Source organism: Erinaceus europaeus, chromosome 4 (genome assembly GCF_950295315.1).
Source record: "Erinaceus europaeus chromosome 4, mEriEur2.1, whole genome shotgun sequence".
Lineage (NCBI taxonomy): Eukaryota > Metazoa > Chordata > Mammalia > Eulipotyphla > Erinaceidae > Erinaceus > Erinaceus europaeus.
This window is the reverse complement of record NC_080165.1, coordinates 131,289,344-131,308,913: the sequence shown is the minus strand read 5'-3', so window position 1 is coordinate 131,308,913 and position 19,570 is coordinate 131,289,344.

Below are 19,570 nucleotides of genomic sequence, written 5' to 3'. Positions count from 1 at the left end.
TGTGAGACAATAACTTTAAGTACATACATCCTTTAATTCTTATAAAAATCATGGTTACACTAAATACACACATATCTTTTTTACTGCAAATGTAGGTAAAGTAAATATCCCCAGAGACCCCATGAGAAATTGATTTGTATAATAGTAGCAAAGAATAATTATTAGGTATTCTGAAAACAACTTTGAGACTGTGTACATCTAATTCTATAGGACTTTTCACATTCAGGACTGTTTTGTCCCTAGGCAATAGATCCTAAATGATAATATACTGATTTTTTTTTTTTTTAGAAAGGAAGGGCTTTTATGTAATTACTGTGTGTTTGTTCATAGAACATTGGTATTATAACAATCTAGCCTAGCTTTATAGAGCAGTTTTAAAAATGAAAGTATAGTAATCATGCCTTTTTTCCTCTTCATTTTCAGATTCAACTGAAGTGTTGAACTTCATTAACCTTGTTGGAATCTTAGAAATATAATAAAACTGCCCAAGAATGTCCCCTTTAACCTATGATTTAGATGTAACTAAAATTCAAAGTAAAATGGAATTAAAACTAGAGAACACATACATTTGTAGAATTAAGAATGTAGTGTAATTGCATGGCATAGTGACTATCAGACTTGCAGTGGTATGGGGCAATAATACCCTTAGGGAAAAGAGCAAGAGTAATCTCAAAAATTCTATTTCATTACTTTTATAGAAATAATCAAGAGTTGTTCCATTTCCAGAAATCGAAGCCTGTCTAAATAAATACCTATTTATTATTTTTTTTCAGCAGGAGACATGTGAAGGCACTCACTGCCCTTGCTGAGAGTGACTGCAGGGATCCAGGTTCTGCTTGGAACCACCTATAGAAAGGATTACCTCAGATACTATTGGCAGTGACAAAGGACTCTAGAAGGGATTACACCAGCATATGTATCTCATGTGATGGCATTTTACTGAGTGTAACCCTAAAGAGACCTTCCTCATAGTATTTAGTGACAAAAGTAAGCATTACGTCAAAGTATGAGGTGAGGAACACAGAAAGTATTTCTGCAGGGCTATAGAGACCATGATACTAGTGTCTGATCACTAGGGCATTGTGAAACTCACCAAATATCCCTCTGGCTAGCAACAGACATTCATCATCTACCCTCAGGTCTATCTTGTGCATTCCATACTCTGTGAGGGCCAGCAGTGTCTGTCATTATATACAGATGAGGTTGTTGCTTCAGGAGCCTTTTGACCCAACTGCTTGTTAGTTCATGAAATCCAACAGATGCCTAGCGAAGAACAGGAACCTTAACAGGGTAACATGAGTGGCTTCTGATAGTCGAGCATTCTTTTGTTTAAACATAGCTCTCAATAACTGAAAAAGTGGACATGCAAAAAATCATCAGTGCTATCAGTAAGTAACAGGCATTATAAATCAGTGTCTAGCAGTCGAGATGCAAAATGGCAGTGGGGAAGAGAACAGAAGCAGATCTGTTATTTAGGTTGCTGACCTTCCCAGGCACCACTACTTGCACCAGATTACTGGTCAATTAAACGAGCAACAGAAAAGTATTCACAAACATAATTTACAGTCACAGTATTACTATTGGCAAGGATTGTAGGAGATACTGACATTTTGCACTAGCAGTAGAAGGCTAACAGACAAGGCACTAGTAACTGGAATTGTTTTGTGTAAGTCCAAAGAAACAGCTTACCCACACATTTTTTACTGCTCCTTTGCTTTAACATTGCTGAGATTAGAAGTTTCTAGCTTAGATAAAAATGAGAGCTCTGTTGGAAGTACAGTCTTGCTTTTTCTCTTGAAATCAGTCTTGGTTTGAATAAGGAAATGCAGAACACTGATAACTAGATCCTATGCTAGAGAGCTTTGAGAAGTGATATTTGAGATTAAGAAAACACACAAAAATTGCAATAAAATAGATTACTGTATCAAATGTATCATACAAAGTGTGATTTTCATGGAATTTATTTTAGCTACAGTACATATATGCAGTTTTATAATATTTATTACATTGCTATAGCTTATTTTTGCTTCTTCAAGATGCAGTAAATGCATACTAGTTTCAATTATGTTACTACAGATAATGAAAGGTGCCAGGTGGTGGCACACTGTTAAATGCACATAGTAGGAAGCATAAGGACCTGATCAAGGATCCTGGTTCAAGCCCCTTATCTCCACCTGCAGGAGGAAAGCTTCACAAGTGGTGAAGCAGCTCTGCCATGCCTGTCTTTCTTTCTCCCTCTCTATCTCCCCCTCCTCTCTCAATTTCTCTCTGTCCTGTCCATTAAAACAGAGTGGGAGGGTTCCAGGAGCAGTGGCACTGAGCCTCAACGATAAATCTGGAGAAAAAAAGAAAAGAGAAAATGAAGTAAAATTCCCCCCTTCCTCCTCCTCCTCCTCCTCCTCCTCCTCCTCCTCCTCCTCCTCCTCCTCCTCCTCCTCCTCCTCCTCAACCTCCTTCTCCTCCCACCAGTGTTATCTCTGGGACTTGGGGACTGCACACTCCATGGCACCTGGGGGTCTTTTTTTTCCAACCTTCCTTTTCTTCCTCGCTCCCTCCCTTCCTTCCTTCCTTCCTTCCTTCCTTCCTTCCTTCCTTCCTTCCCTCCTCTTTCTCTCTTTTCTCTCTTTCTTTCTTTCTATCTATCTTTCTTTCTTTCCTATTGAGGGGGTTAATTCTTTTCAATGAAGTCACTGTACATGAGTATAATTTCATTATGCACCAGGCCCCTAAAGTTCTTTTCTATCCTTCCCTTCCCCTTCCTCTCCAGAGTTTCTTGCTTTGATGCTATATACCATGCCCAGTGCACATTTCAGAAATATAAGGGAGAGGAGTGGAAAGAGGAAGGGAAAGAGTGAGAGGTAGAGACATTTAAAACACTACTTCACATCTCCCTCTTATAGCCAATATAAAGGTAAATTTATTTTGTTAATATGAGGAATTTATATGTATACTCTTTCTTTATATCATCCTAAAGTCTGTCCTGTTTTTTGAGGAAGAATTTAAATTTCAACAAAAGGAATAAAATTGGAGATATAATGGAAAAATATATACTCAGGAGTGAATGTTTGAGGGCAATAGGATATTTGCATTTCTTTGTTCCTATCAGGCACTTTCTGTGAAATGTTGCTTATGATGGGTCATTCATTTTTTTCCAAGGAAAGGCTGAAAGTTCATTTGTTCTGCTTCACTGTATTTGGAGATTAGAAAAGTCTTCAGAAAAGTTTGGGTGGTTAGCTTATATCACCTCGCATGCATGCTTTTATCAAAGTTTCAGAGTTGTTTGTATTTTTCCTTTGTTTATAATTAAGTCCACATGTGTATGTGTGTGTGTGTGTGTATCAGCAGTTTACAATCTGTTTTTTTTTCTCCCAGGGTTATTATTGGGGCTTGGTACCTGAACTATGAACCCACTGCTCCTGGCAGCCATCTTTTTTTTCATTGTTATTGCTGCTGTTGTTGGATGGAACAGAAAGAAATTGACAGAGGAGAACAAGACAGAGGGGGAATGAAAGATAGATACCTGCAGACCTGCTTCACTGCTTGTGGAGTGACACCCCACCCCCTGAAGGTAGGAAGCTGAGGCCTTGAACAGGGATCCTTAAGCTTAGCACTATGTACTTAACCCTGTGCACTACTGCCCAGCACCCTTAAAAGCTTTTTTTTATTGTTATATTGTTAAGTGTAATTTTTAGTTCAAATACTCCTTGCTAAATTTCATTAGTATCATTTTTTTTAATTAAAAAAGGAGACATTAACAAACTCGTAGGATTGGGGGGTGCAACTCCACACAATTCCCACCACCCAATCTCCATATCCCATCCCATCCCCAATAGCTTTCCCATTCTCTATCCCTCTGGGAGCACGGACCCAGGGTCATTGTGGGTTGCAGAAGGTGGAAGGTCTGGCTTCTGTAATTGCTTCCCCGCTGAACATGGGCGTTGACTGGCCAGTCCATACTCCCAGTCTGCCTCTCTCTTTCCCTAGTAGGGTGAGTCTCTGGGGAAGCTGAGCTCCAGGACACATTGGTGGGGTCTTCAGTCCAGGGAAGCCTGGCCAGCATACTGATAGCATCTGGAACCTGGTGGCTGAAAAGAGAGTTAACATACAAAGCCAAACAAATTGTTGAGCAATCATGGACCCAAAGGTTAGAATAGTGGAGATGAAATGTTGGGGGATACTCACTGCAAACTCTAGTGTACTTCTGCTTTCAGGTATATATTTGCCCTAGTTTATGGATACCTGTGAACATATGCTCTGTCTCCTGGAACCTGGTCTATATCTAGGTTTTGGGACTTTGTTAGGAAGTGAACCACCTGGGATGGAATTAGAGTATACTATGAAAGGAAGGTCTTACCCAAGTGATGAAGCTGAAGGGTTGTCGTTCCACACCTGAAGTCTCTGGACACAGTCTGAAGTGAGGCATGCTGAGGTGGCACTCGTTGCGTTGATTAGGTTGCGATCAGCGGATGCAATATTATTTGATAAGAATTGGGAGAAGCATACGGGAAAGTGGGCCCTACCCTAGGGTCCCAGGACTGGGGGAAATTTAGGCTCTATAGTGGAAATGTCAGGTTCCTGCTGTCTTAGGGTTCAAGAAGACAATGGATAGTTATTGTTATCATCACATTATTTGGTAATTGGATTAACTTTGAAAAGTTAGTATCATTTTCATAGATAAAATTAAACATATATAGACTCATTAATAGATATTTACTGATCATATTGCCCATATAATAACATGGATTATATTTTAACTAAAAAAGTTATTTATCTTCCTACAACATTTGCAATTTGTAATTTTCTCTTTAATTCTTTTTTTAATGGCCATGAAGTTTACCTCTAGGGTTTGATACCTGCACCATAAATATACTGCTCCTGGTAGCCATGTTTTACCCTTTCTTTTTTCTCTTTTCTTTTTCTTTCTTTCTTTTTTAAATTTTAAAAAATATTTATTTATTTTCCCTTTTGCTGCCCTTGTTGTGGTTACTGATGTCGTTGTTGTTGGATAGGACAGAGAGAAATGGAAAGAGGAGGGGAAGACAGAGAAGGAAAGATAAAGATAGACATCTGCAGACCTGCTTCACCGCCTGTGAAGCGACTCCCCTGCAGGTGGGGAGCCGGGGGCTGGAACCGGGATCCTTATCTTTCTTTATTTCTTTCTTTCTTTTTTTCTTTCTATTCTTTTTTCTTTGTTAGAGATAGTTAGAAATTGAGAGGGACAGAAAGACAGAGAGGGAGAGAGAAAGAGAGACATCTGCCGCAATGCTTTACCACTCATGAATTTCCCCCCCTGTGGGTGGGAATTGGGGGCTTGAAACCAGGTTCTTGCATATGGTAATATCTGTACTCTTCCAGTTTCTGCACCACCTAGGCCCTAGCATTTTTTTTCAAATTATGTTACTCTTTAGGAGATATACATCATTATCTCAGCACTATTTCATATCACCCACGTTAATCATATACAGCTCAAATCCTTAAATTCAAAACCCAACAAAAGCATCGTAATTTTTATCCTAGTACACTGAAAGTAACATCAGTTTGAAACAACTAAGATATATCTGTGTACAATTTCAAAATTATTTTTATTTCAAGCTTTGAAAAATATGTATGCCATGATTTCTAATGCATTCTACGCTCCTGAATGATATTTCTCAGAAGTGCTGCTATTGGTGGTATATGGAATAAGTATACTTATTACTTTAGCAATAGTGCTAAGATTTGAAGAGACCTTGAAAAGAATCAGTCTGGTTTGTAATGTGGTAAATCAGAGCTAAAAAAAACTTGGCATAAAAAGTGATCTTCTCTTTTTGTTATGATTTCTACAAAGATTTCAAAACCTTTCACAGTGAGCACTTTAGCTGCCTGATAAGCTTAACCATCTGATGCCAAATATAAACTTAGCTCACAATTAAAGCCTATTTTTGCATTTCAGAAAATATGGTGAACAGCTGTTCCCTTTTTTTCTTTTAATCACCTTACATTTACTTGCATTTTATTATTGTCTCCCACTCTGGTTAACTCATTTTCTGGTAGTGACTTGTAATTTTACTTTTTCTAGTAAAATAGAACTACTTATATCTCATTCTTAGTGCCTATAAACCATCGAGCATACTATTCTTCTGTGTCCTTCACATGCCTTTTCCATCTGTCACTGTTAGGTACTTTAATTCTGCCAGACAGAAGGCATGTTTTCACTCTATTTTGAACTTCACCAAATTTTTCAAATGACTTCTATACATCAGTCACTACACTAGACTTTGCCAATAAACAGAACAAAGTCTCTATCATGGTATTTGTAATCTAGAGGATCGGGCATACAGTTGATACAGTAATACTCATTTAATTCAATAATGCAAGTGGTCAAATAAGGATAAGATGAAAAGGAAAATGATAATGTAGTAGGTATAATACTGTCTACCTCTTTATCTTCAAGAGGGCTTACTTACAAGTAGGTAATCTTGTTAGGCCTTGGAAACTTGAACTTTGGAATATCTACTGTAAAGGTATTTTCAGCACCTTTAGTGAGTTTCTCTATAGAAACAATATGATTTACAGCTTTCCTGCAGGTTCTGTAGTTTTGGTAATGTTCATTCACTACCCCATAACTGGTATGTGCTTACCTGAGCAGTCCTCCACATAAGGATTAGACTCTGAGAATCAAATTCATCTCCCTGAGGATGAGGTTGGGTTGTTTGGGTTTGTACATTTTTGTTGCTAGAGGAAGAGATTTCTTTATGTTACTTCTTAGGGGATGGGCATGAATTTATTACTTGTTTTTATCAATAAGTATGAGAGTGAGAAAAGAATAGAGAGGTCAAAACACAGCTCTGCTTTGACATAAACTGCCTTGGAGAATGAATCTGGGACATCATGCATGCAAGTTTCTTTTTTTTAAATATCTATTTATTTAATTCATAAAAAGGAAACATTGACAAAATCATAGTATAAGAGGGGTACAACTCCACACAATTCTCACCACCAGAATTCTGTATCACATCCCCTCCCCTTGTATCTTTCCTATTCTTTTTTTTAAAAAAATTTATTTATAAAAAGGAAACATTGACAAAACTATAGGATAAGAGGGGTACAAGTTTGCACAATTACCACCATCAGACCTCCATATACCATCTCCTCCACTGATAGCTTTCCTATTCTTTAACACTCTGGGAGTATGGACACAAGATCATTGTGGGATGCAGAAGGTTGAAGGTCTGGTTTTTGTAATTGCTTCCCCGCTGAACATGGGCATTGACAGGTCAATCCATACTCCCAGCCCACCTCTTTCTTTCCCTAGTGGGGAAGTGCTCTGGGGAAGCAGAGCTCCAAGGCACATTGGTGGAGTTGTCTGTCCAGGGAAGTTTGGTCACATCCTGCTAACATCTGGAACCTGGTGGCTGAAAAGAAAGTTAACGTACAAAGCCAAACAAACTGTAGAATAATCATGGACCTAAAGGCTGGAATAGTGCAGATTAAATGTTGGGGGGCGGTCCTCCATTTCGTAGATAGCTAATAGGCATAGTTTAGTTATATTTCAAAGGGCCTGTAGCTATAATAGTGTTTGTTGTTTGCTGTTTATTTTTTTGTTTTGTTTTGTTTTGTTTTTTGCCTGAGCCTAAAATTTGATATGGAGGTAGATCCTAATTATTGTCTGGGGAGATGATGTCATGACTGGGAAAAGGACCAGAAAGCTGGATTAGGGAAGAGAATAGCTCCCTAATATGGGAAAGGGGTATAAATATTGTTGACTGTAAACCCCATCGATTTGATGTGATTTGGGGCCCATAATTAGCTTAGGAGCCTGTGTGACCTCTACATCCCTCTAGATCTGAGTTCACATTCTGTGGTCATGAGTAGGAACATTCTGTGCTGCCCCAGTCAGTATAGAACCATCTTCCTCAGGTGTAGCATAGAGTTTGTTGTCCATCCTCCCTTTGGAGGATGGAACATTCTCTACCATTGTTGATCCAAGTTGAAAGCAAGGTCCTATGGGGGCCCACAAAGGGGTCTATTGTGTTGTTCCTGATAGAGGTGACCAGTAACAATGGAGAGAGGGATTTATTTGAGTTCTAGGCCCATCAAGTCTGTTTGGGAATCTCTGGACTCCCTGATTAGGGCCCCAACTGATGGAATGGCCTGATAGTGACTATAAAGAGTCATCATTAAAGTATGCCAGTCTCTTGCTCTTATTCAGCTTTTGCAGTCCTTGCTTTGCTAAGGTTAGCTTTGGCGTGAGTGAGAGAACTGTAATAGGAAATAGGTAAGGAGTGTTTCTAAGTCTAAGTGGACACTATTTCATTATGAACTTGATACTGACTCACTACAGACTATTGTGTATCTTTGCTTTCAGGTATATATTTATGCATGCAAGTTCTATGCTTGATTACTGAGCTGTAAGGGAAAGAACTTTTAAAACCTGTGTTATTTTGTCTGGGTTCCACCTCTTTCATACATTCTTCTTGTTGACTGCATTCTATAGATAATTTATACCATAAATGATAGTCCAGTGAAAAATCATTTCTCTGACAAGTGAGTCCTTTTACCATATCACTTATAAAAAAGTGATGATGATTTCTCATGGGACCCTCCTATTATATCACATAAAATAGCAGCAGATTAATTACATGGTATATGATAGCAATGAGTTATTTCAGCAAAACAATTAATGAGGATCTTTTAAATAAGGTGATATTTCAGCAAGTGTCTGAATAACATAAGTAACCAGCTTAGGCAAATACTTGGAGAAAGAATATATCATTTAGAGTATGAAGCTCACAAAGTAGTAACCTAGTTGTTCTTTTCAGTGTGATTACAGATAAATGAATGAGTTGAAGAGATTCAGGGTATAAACTAAAGAAATAATCCATGGGTTATCCATGTGAAATATATAAAAAATTAAAAATATGATTTCTCAATACTTAATTCAAATTAATTAAATAATGTATTTAAATAGTTTGTTGAGAAAGGACATGCATTGGCATATGAAGTATCTCTCACTAAGTCTGAAACTACTCCTCAATAGAGGATATTGAAATGAGAACCTATAAGTAAGAGAGATAAGGGGAGTCAGGGTGTAGGGCAGAAGGTTAAGTGCATGTGGTGCAAAGCACAAGGACCGGCGTAAGGATCCTGGTTCAAGCCCCTGGCTCCCCACCTGCAGAGGAGTCGCTTCACAGGTGGTGAAGCAGGTCTGCAGGTTTCTATCTTCCTCTCCCCCTCTCTGTCTTCCCGTCCTCTGTCCATTTCTCTTTGTCCTATCCAACAATGATGACATCAATAATAGTAATAACTAAAACAATAAGGGCAATAAAAGGGAATAAATAAATATTTTCTTAAAAGCAAGAGAGATAAAATTTTATATTGGAATTACATGAGAAGGATTCTAATGTGATAAAAAGAATAGCTAGTTAAAGAGAACCAAAACATTAGCTAAATATGTGTCTACATATGGAGAAAAGGAAAGTTAAAATCTGAGACTGATTTTCAGAGATGCTTCTTGAGCACATGCTTGAGAATTTATAGACTATTAGATTAATCAAAAATGGGGTAACACATTAAACTGTCTTGGACCAATGACACAAAATTTTGTTGTACAACAAATGAGACATAACTTGGTGGTGTCAAGGACTACACGGTAAACCATTAACTTCTTTAATAAAAATGATTTAAAAAGAAAAATTTATTGAGGAACACTATATTTGTTTGTGTAGAATATTTACTGAAAATGCACTGAATTTTTTTTTTTTGCTTGGTTTAACTATTTTTTAGAGCAATAGGGTATAAAAACCATTTAGTAACATTGTGCCTTGTGTGTGTGTCTTGGTATGTCAGAATCTGAAGACTAAGTTCAGCCTTACACAGGACATAAGGGACTGTGCGTGAAAGTTATACAACATTCTTGTTTGTTTAATATTATCCTAATCTTATTTCATACTCTTCCCATTATTCATACTTACAGTAAGTAGCACACTTCAAAACTTTTTAGAATTTATCTGATCTTTTGAAATTTTTCACACAGTGAATTAATAATATATCATAATGCTAAGTTCAAAAAAAGGAGAATTCATGGCCTGGAGTCCAAGAGGTAGAACTGAGCAGTATAATTGATTTACTTAATGATGAGGTACAGGTAAAAAAAAGTATTCCTTCATTTATTTCTTCAATAAATATATACTAGGGAAAGGCTAATAATAAGCACTATTATATTATGTCACTTATTATATTCTGAAGAACAATGATACTCTGTTCTATACTCATAAAACTTACAATATAATGGGGAGGTAGATATTTTAAACACATTACTTTAGAATTACTATTCTACAAGGGTATTATAGTTATTATAATCTCAGACACGGAAATTTTATAGGTTTTCAGACTACATATAATGAAATATGTAAAATATTATGGAATAGTATGTTCTCATACTATTTAAGACATTTAATCATGAAATTTGAAACACATAACTACTTATAATTATGTTTATAAGTTGCTAATAACTATGCAGAATTTTTGAGAGTTAATAATAAAAATGTTACACTGGTTTTTGAACTAAAAGACCTCTATAAAAATATACTTTACTTATTTATTTATTGCATAGAGACAGAGATAAATCAAGAAGAAAGGGGAGCTGGAGAGGAAGAGAGCCAGAAAGGCACCTACAACAGCGCTTCACTGCTTTGGAGCTTCCTCTCTGCAGGTGGGGACCTGGGGCTTGAACCTGAGTCCTTGCACACTGTAATGTGCACTTAACTGGGTAAACCACCACCCAGCCTTGCTTACTGGCTATTTCAAAGCCATCTTCAGAAGAAGAGAATATCATCAGTATAATGGAAAATGTATCTAATCAATGAATAAAATATGTATCCATAAAGCAAGGGATTGTATATGCTAAAATAACCAGCCTCCTTGTAGCATTCAATCTCTTTTAAGGAACTATATGACTATAATACTAAGAAACTTGATTTCTGTATGGATAATTTAAAAGATAAAATAATCGTACTGACCTTTGGAACAATATGGTTTCTAGTCTTTGTTTAGGCATCTCTGGCTTTATTTCTTGTTAAGTGGCCCTGTGATACAAAGACAACAGAACAATTTATTATTTTACTACACAATATTTCATATTACAAAGAGATATTGTCATGGAAAAAATTGGCTAATGTTAGATGCAATATCAAAATGACAGTTTTTATGATGAACTTTTTACTTACCAGTCTTCTGTAACTGTCCTTCTAGTTCTTGAGTTACTGAAAACTACAAAATTACATTCATTAGTAATAGTCATTTTAATTCAATATTGCTGTTACTGATTTTATTCTAAACTTCCAGTCATAGTTGCCAGTATTATTTAAACAAATGATAGCCTGTCACACTATTTGGGACTATTTAATAAGATAGCATGAACATTAGGTCAAAGACCCTCAACTGAGTTGGTTGTATGACTGAATTATAGTAGAAATCCAAGTTCCTTTTGGCTACTGGAGTCTGACTTATTTGACATTCAACCTGCAATTTACACTCTTGTAACTTAAAAATGCAAAATATCCATATGACATGACATTTGCTGAAATTGTATATAAGCAATTTAAAAATTATGTAGTGGACTCAAGTCATTTTAAAATGAATTCCTTAGCTTAACTGAAATATATCAGTGGTAAATCTACCACCTCATTACTGCACTTTATATGGGGACACATTGCTTTATGATAGCACTGTAAAAATGAAGTGACTATAGTCTGTTTTAAAAGTATAACAATTGAGAGAACAGAGGTAATTAGGAAGCTTACTAAGGTTTTAAAATATGACTGCTTTCATGGCCTTCAGCAATCTCCAAAGCAGTTAATGTCAGAAAAAAATCTGTAAAGCTGAGCAGTGCTTGATTTAAAATCTTGAAGATATTATCACAATGCTATAATGCAAAATCTTCTCAAAATAAATTAGAAAGATGCTTAAAATACTGTAAACCAAAAAATATATATATTGGGTTGTTGGGAAAGTCATGATATAGTTTTGCATAAAAATGGAAAAATTCATCATGACTTTTTTTGACAACCCAATATTATAGTATTTTATGAAGCAGCCCCCAAGTCCATGCTGTTATCATTATTCAAATATTTGCTAACTCACATTTATTTTATATTTTCATACACTTATGCATTTAATTGAATTTATACTAGCCACTGATAGAAATAAAATCAAGAAATATCCAGGTGAAAAGAGATAGACTATTAGCTCTTTCGTTAACTGAATAAACAAGGTTTTAGCTCTAGAATCCATTAAAGCTTTACAGTTGTTCTAGTCCCCTCACTCATCCCCTAGATGGTCTCTCTGGAAATCAGCTGCAGAACACTTAGCACTAATTCCCCTTGAACACACAGTATAGATTGTGTTTTACTGGATGGTAAGTTGAAAAATAGGAGAGCTACTTTATCAGTGGAGAATCACATGAATAACTTGCACAATAGTCCATCTAAATTTGCATGACGACATTTATTTATTTAAATTTATTTATTTATTTGTTTATGTATGTATTTATTTATTATAAGAAAGAAAACACAGAGAGAGATCAGACCAGAACATTGCTCAGCTCTGATATAAGGTGGTGCCTGTGACCTCTGGGGTGTCAGGTACTCACTTTTTGTGGTCTATCAGAAGGCTGACATATCCCTAGCCCAGACAACCAAATAACAGTATTCTAAACACACACACACACACACACACACCATTATGAACATGCACACACACACAGATGCTAGAGATGGAATAGCTACTGATCCCACTGAAAATTTATTTTTAAAATATTCAGTTCTTTTGAGAAAAGAATGTATTCAACTTAGCTCAGATCCCAGAAATCCTGTGTGAGTACCTTGGATAAGACTGTGCCTTCTTGTACAAATTCATATTTACATGGCATTTCCTACACAGAAATTTCTACTACTAGGCATTTTTTGGTGCATGAACTTTTGGTAGCAGGTCTCTCTGTCATATTTCTCTTTAACTAAGTTATATTTATAAATTGGTTTTTCAATTCTTATAAAGGACAAAATGTTAGAAAAGTTCTTTGTATTAAATTATTATACAATTATTAACAGAACACAACTGATTAAAACATGAAAATTAAAGTTTTACTGGACATGCATTACTTAATGAGATGTATATGTGTCTTAAAAATTAATTCACGGGGAGTCGGGGGGTGGAGCAGTGGGTTAAGCGCACGTGGCGCAAAGCACAGGGACCGGCGTAAGGATCCCGGTTCAAGCCCCCGGCTCCCCACCTGCAGGGGAGTCGCTTCACAGGCGGTGAAGCAGGTCTGCAGGTGTCTATCTTTCTCTCCCCTCTCTCTCTGTCTTCCCCTCCTCTCTCCATTTCTCTCTGTCCTATCCAACAACAAAGCAACGTCAACAATGGCAATAATAACCGCAACGAGGCTGCAACAACTAGGGCAACAAAAAGGGGGGAAAAATGGCCTCCAGGAGCGGTGGATTCATGGTGCAGGCACCGAGCCCAGCAATAACCCTGGAGGAAAAAAAAAATTAATTCACGGACTAGAGTAAATATGACTCACTGCTAGATTAAAGTGAATTTAAATGGTAGTTAACATCAAATAGAGTATATGCATCCATAATAAATTCAGGGTCTGCAAAGTATGAATTGATAATTGCTGTTAAGTATATTATTTACAGTAAAGTCCGCAACATATTTCAACTACACTAATATGAAACAAATAAATGCATGAAGCAAACTTTTATTCTAAGACAAATATAATGCATAATAGTTTTCCATTATCCAATAAATTATTGGTAAAATGTAATAGTACTTTATTTTATTTATATACTTAACAAAAGTTTAGGCAAACATATCTAGTTTATATTCTATGAAGCCAACCTTTAACTCTGATGTGTTAGAATAAATGGATGTCTCATCTTTTCTACTCTTCTTTTTTTTTTTTTTTTACCAGAGCACTCACTGCTCAAGTAGATTTGGAGGATTGAACCTGGGACTTTGGAGCCTTAATCATGAGTCTTTTTACATAACCATTATGAGACTTAACCAAGTCAGAACTTCCTACTTTTATTCATCTGTTTTGGTTTCATTTTCCCTGCAGGTGGCTTTGAGTTCTGCTTTGTATATGAGTTGCAGGTGGAGGGGAAGAGTTTTGAAAAAGAAAAGTTTTATTAAGGAGCCCAACAGCCCTTAATCATAGCCATTGTCTGGAGCAAGGAAAACAATCCCAGACATCTTTCTCACCTGAGACTGTTTCCTGAAAGTAGAGACTCGACTGTGAACTCAAAAATCACTTTTCTAAAGGGTAGTATTATCTAATTCACCAGGTTCCCTATGACAACCGGAATATCTTAGAGTTTGATTGACTTATCTGTTGCCACAAGAGTAGTGTTCAGTTCCCTGGTTCTGCCAGAGGGCCCTTTGGGATTCACTCAAGAGCCAGTGGCTTCTACAGTTTTAAACAGCAGTCTGGTCTTCATAAGCTACTTGGTTCCTGAGCAGTTTGCTTGGGCCCTTTAAATTGACCACATGCGTTTAAAGCAACTGCAAATATATAGCACCTGCCAGCATCAAAGTGCAGCATTTCTGCTTAAGTCTTTCCTCTTCCTTCTCCTGCTGTCTACATGCAATCACCAGTCTACAAATGGTGAGATCCCAACTGTTCCCTGATAAAATTCACTGACATATTTTGTTGTAATGTTTGCTTTCTGGGAGAGGGCCAACTTCTTAAGACTAAGTCACCAAAAGTCTGCCCCAGAAGACTGCATAGTTTTAAAGTTTATTTGATTTTCTCCTTTTTTCTTTACCTCTCCTTTTCTTCTTCCCTGTTGAAGTAGCATTACATTACAACATGCTTCAAATGTATGTCTCTGATGGTCAACATGTATATGCACCTTGTCACATTAAGTTCACCACTGAAAATCCAATCCTATTCTCAGCATAGATTTGTTCTTGATGTGCAGATTGACCCTTCCTTCTGTATACCAGTAATTGGTCTTATAGGAGTGTTGCTGATATACTTGAAACATGTAATACAAGCAGCATTGAGGTTTAGACTGTTGAAATATTATATAACTTTTAGAATGTGGGAAAACTAAATTTGTAAAGGGAAAAGTAGATTTAGAACCGCGGCAGAGAATGTTGGACACAGGGATATTTCCAGGGAGAAGTATTTTGGAAAAACACTGAAGCGATGGATTTTATTTGCGGGAAGTCTGGCGGTAGCGCAGTTGGTTAAGCACAAGCGGCACAAAGCGCAAGGATCTGCCTAAGGATCCTGGTTCCAGCCCCTGGCTCCCCACCTGCAGGGGAGTTGCTTTACAAGCAGTGAAGCAGGTCTGCAGATGTCTTTCTCTCCCCCTCTCTGTCTTCCTCTCCTCTCTCCATTTCTCTCTGTCCTATCCAACTATAACGACATCAATAACAACAATAATAACAACAATAAAACAGCAAGGGCAACAAAGGGGAAAATAAATAATAAAAAAATTGAAAAAAGAATTTTATTTGCTTGAAGTTGTCTGTGTCAATATTTTACTCAAGAAGACTCAAGAAGCATATTACATAGCTTAAAGATGTCTGTTCCAATTCTGCATGATTATGTAGACAAAAGATAACTGGGCACCTCAAATTTTATTTAGTGTTTTTAACTTGTACTTGCCATTAATTGGACACTAAGGATTTTTGTTATTTTTTTCCTTCCAGATCAGCATGTTACTATTCATTTTCAAAAGTTTATGAAAGGGTGAGTAGATATCTTTTTTTTAAATAAATCTTTTTTAAAATATTTATTTATTCCTTTTTTGTTGTCCTTGTTGTTTTATTGTTGTAGTTATTATTGTTGTTGTCGTTGTTGGATAGGACAGAGAGAAATGGAGAGAGGAGGGAAGACAGAGAGGTAGAGAAAAGACACCGGCAGACCTGCTTCACCGCTTGTGAAGCGGCTCCCCTGCAGTTGGGGAGCAGGGGACTTGAACCGGGATCCTCATGGGTTCTTGTGCTTCGCGCCATGTGCACTTAATCCGCTGTGCTACAGCCCGATTCCTGAGTAGGTATATTTTCTTTTTAATCTTGGTGTTTAATTATTTTTATTTAACTATAATTATGTTTTTGTTGTTGTCTTTAGGGGGAGAGAGGATAGTTAGTATGCTAATATATAGAAAAACAATACCTTTAAATAAAAATTTGTAAAGATGTTAAACATATAAGTTGATTTACTTGAAGAAAGATGGTAGCTTAACTGTCTCAGGAATTTATGAAAGCTATTGTGGTTTTCCTTAAGAAAAACTTTTGTTTTCTTATCCAATTTTTGTACTGAGTTTGCAGTAACCCTGTAATGTTATTTTATTTTTGAGAGACAGTTTCACATTTTGGGAGGTTGTATGAATTTGAGAACCAGAAAGTTCAAGACTTTAAGCATTCCTTCCCAAACTCTTCAGATTGCAAATCCCTGTAATATAGTTTTAAGAACAACACACAGAGGGGCCATATGGTGGCGCACCTGGTTGAGCTCACATGTTACAATGCACAAAGACCTGGGTGTGATCCCCTGGTTCCCACCTGCAGGGGGAAAGCTTCACAAGTGGTGAAGAAGGGCTGCAGGTGTCTCTCTGTCTCTCTCCCTCCCTATCATCCCCCTTCCCTCTTGATTTCTATCCAATAAATAAATAAGATAATTTTTAAAAAATTAAAAAACTGCACAGTACATGTAGCTTGTATATATATATATATATATATATATATATATATATATATATATATATACTAGTTTCACTCAGCTTTAACTATTGGTAGTGTCAGTTAATAAACTCGGGGTCCATAGCATACAGATACTGTGCACCATTGCTATAATGTGATAATCTATAAATCATTATTAAATCACTATAAAAAGGAAATAAAAAGAAAATATTATATATATTTTTTATTTATAAAAAGGAAACATTGACTAAACCATAGGATAAGAGAGGTACAACTCCACACAATTCCCACCACCAGAACTCTGTATCCCATCCCAACACATCCCCTGATAGCTTTCCTATTCTTTAACTCTCTGGGAGTATGGACCCAAGGCCATTGTGGGATGCAGAAGGTGGAAGGTCTGGCTTCTATAATTGCTTCCCCGCTGAACATGGGTATTGACAGGTTGATCCATACTCCCAGCCTGACTCTCTCTTTCCCTAGTGGGGAAGGGCTCTGGGGAAGCAGAGCTCCAGGACATATTGGTGGGGTCCTCTGCTGAGGGAAGTCCGGTTGGAATCATGTTAGCATCTGGAACCTGGTGGCTGAAAAAAGAGTTAACATATGTAGCCAAACAAATTGTTGACCAATCAAGAACCTAAAGGCTGGAGTAGTGCAGATGAAGAGTTGGGGGATCCTCCATTTTGTAGATTGCTAGTAGCCATATTTTAGTTAGATTCCAAAGGGCCTGTGACAGGGAGTGGTGGACACATTGAGTACAACTCACAGTGACGTTCTATAGAATGTTTCCAGAAAGCTGTTCCCTGCTTCAGTTTATTGGTATATGTGCACACAGCTATGCCAAGGATAAACATCTTAAAGGTATACATAAACATCTTATAGGCATGCCTAATTATATAATATTTCTCCTATTATGTAGACCACACAATACCTGACTTGTTATCTCCAATGTTAGTGATTCCATCAATTTCTGTGTTTACTCTGTAACTCCTGACCTTACTCCGAAGATGTAGTCATAGTTCAGGGGTATCAGACAAAACCTCTGTGGGTCTGGAGGGGTTTTTGATCCATTTATCTCTGTTTACCCTGATATAGCTAAACATACATAGATGTTCGGGATGCAGGAACCTCAGAGAAAGAAGCGAGCAACTTACATGTCTGATTCTAATACATAGCTGTAGTAATTAAGAAAATAATTCAGCAGAGAAGTTGCAGGCATTATAATTCAGAGAGTCTGTTAAAAAATCAGTGGTCCTCCAAAAGTATGACTACTTAATAGTCTATCATTTATGATACAGGAGTTAGTTGTGTACTCATCATTTATCTCATTTCTAAAATTTAGATTTTCTTTAATATTTATTTATTTACTTCCTTTTTGTTGCCCTTGTTTTTTTACTGTTGTTATAGTTACTACTGTTGTTGTTATTGATGTTGTCCTTGTTGGATAGGACAGAGGAAATGGAGAGAGGAGAGGAAGGCCAAGAGGGGAGAGAAAGATACCTGCAGACCTGCTTCACTGCTTGTGAAGTGATTCCCCTGTAGGTGGGGAGCTGGGGGCTCGATTAAAGTTTATGTTGTAAGTGGGATACACAATAATATCCAAATTTTGATATGTAACAAGGGTCTCCAGGCAAAAAAAAAATATTTAGGATAACAGAAATTTATTTTTCAAGATCTCAGAATCTTTTTTTAATTTTTTTTCTTTATGATGATAAATGCAATCTAGTGTTTGATTATAGTCCACTGGATATAAATTAGTTGCATAAGATAATAGGGTCTTTGATACATTGACTCTCTTAAAAGGGTTAGGGCTAGGGTTGGCATCCATATGTATACAATGAATCTTGATTTCTATATAACAGCTTATACAGAATCAAATTTAGACGTGCCATATAGATGTACATGTGCAATGAACAACAATTTTTTAGAAACTCAGAATAGTAATTTAAATTTTTTTTCTTCTCTTTCTGAATTATCTCATTTAACCTGATTCCTTCAAGCCCCATCTAAGATGAGGTCAAGAAGGTGACTTTATCAATCTTAATAGATAAGTAGTATTCCAGTGTGTGTGTGTGTGTGTGTGTGTGTGTGTGTGTGTGTGTGTGTGTCACAGCTTATGTTTTTGAGTGGAATGCTATTCAAGGGCCTGATTTCTTTTTATTTATTGATTGGTTTAATAATTGTTGACAAGACCATAGGATAAAAGGGGTACAATTCCACAAAATTCCCACCACCAGAGTTCTGCATCTCATCCCCTCCATTGGAAGCTTTCCTGTTCTTTAAACCTCTGGGAGTATGGACCCAGGGCCATTATGAGGGGCAAAAGGTTGGAGATCTGGCTTCTGTAATTGCTTCTCCCCTGGACATGGGCATTGGCAAGTCAATCTATACTCCCAGCCTGTTTCTATCTTTCCTTAGTAGGGCAGGGCTCTCGAGAGGTGGGATTCTAGGACACACTGTGAGGTCGTCTGCTCAGGGAAGTCAAATTGGCATCATGATAGCAACTGCAGCTTAGTAGCTAAAAAGCATTACAATATAAAGCAGAACAAACTGTTTAATAATCAGGAGCCTAAATGTAAGAATATAGCAAATGAGATTTGGGGTCTCCATTTTAGAAAGAGCTAGGAAGTCTATTTTAGTTATATTCCAAGGGGTCCATGACTTTATTAATTTTTTCCTGAGCTCGACAGCTAACATGCAGGTGGGCTAAAGGTGGTATTTGGGGAGATGTGTCAGAGTTTGAAATCGGACTAGAAAGCTGGACCAGGGAAGAGAATAACTCCTAAATAATGGAAAGAGTATATAAAAACTTAACTGTAAACCCCATCAATCTGATGTGGGGCCCATATTCAGTACAGGAGTCTGTGTAATCTCT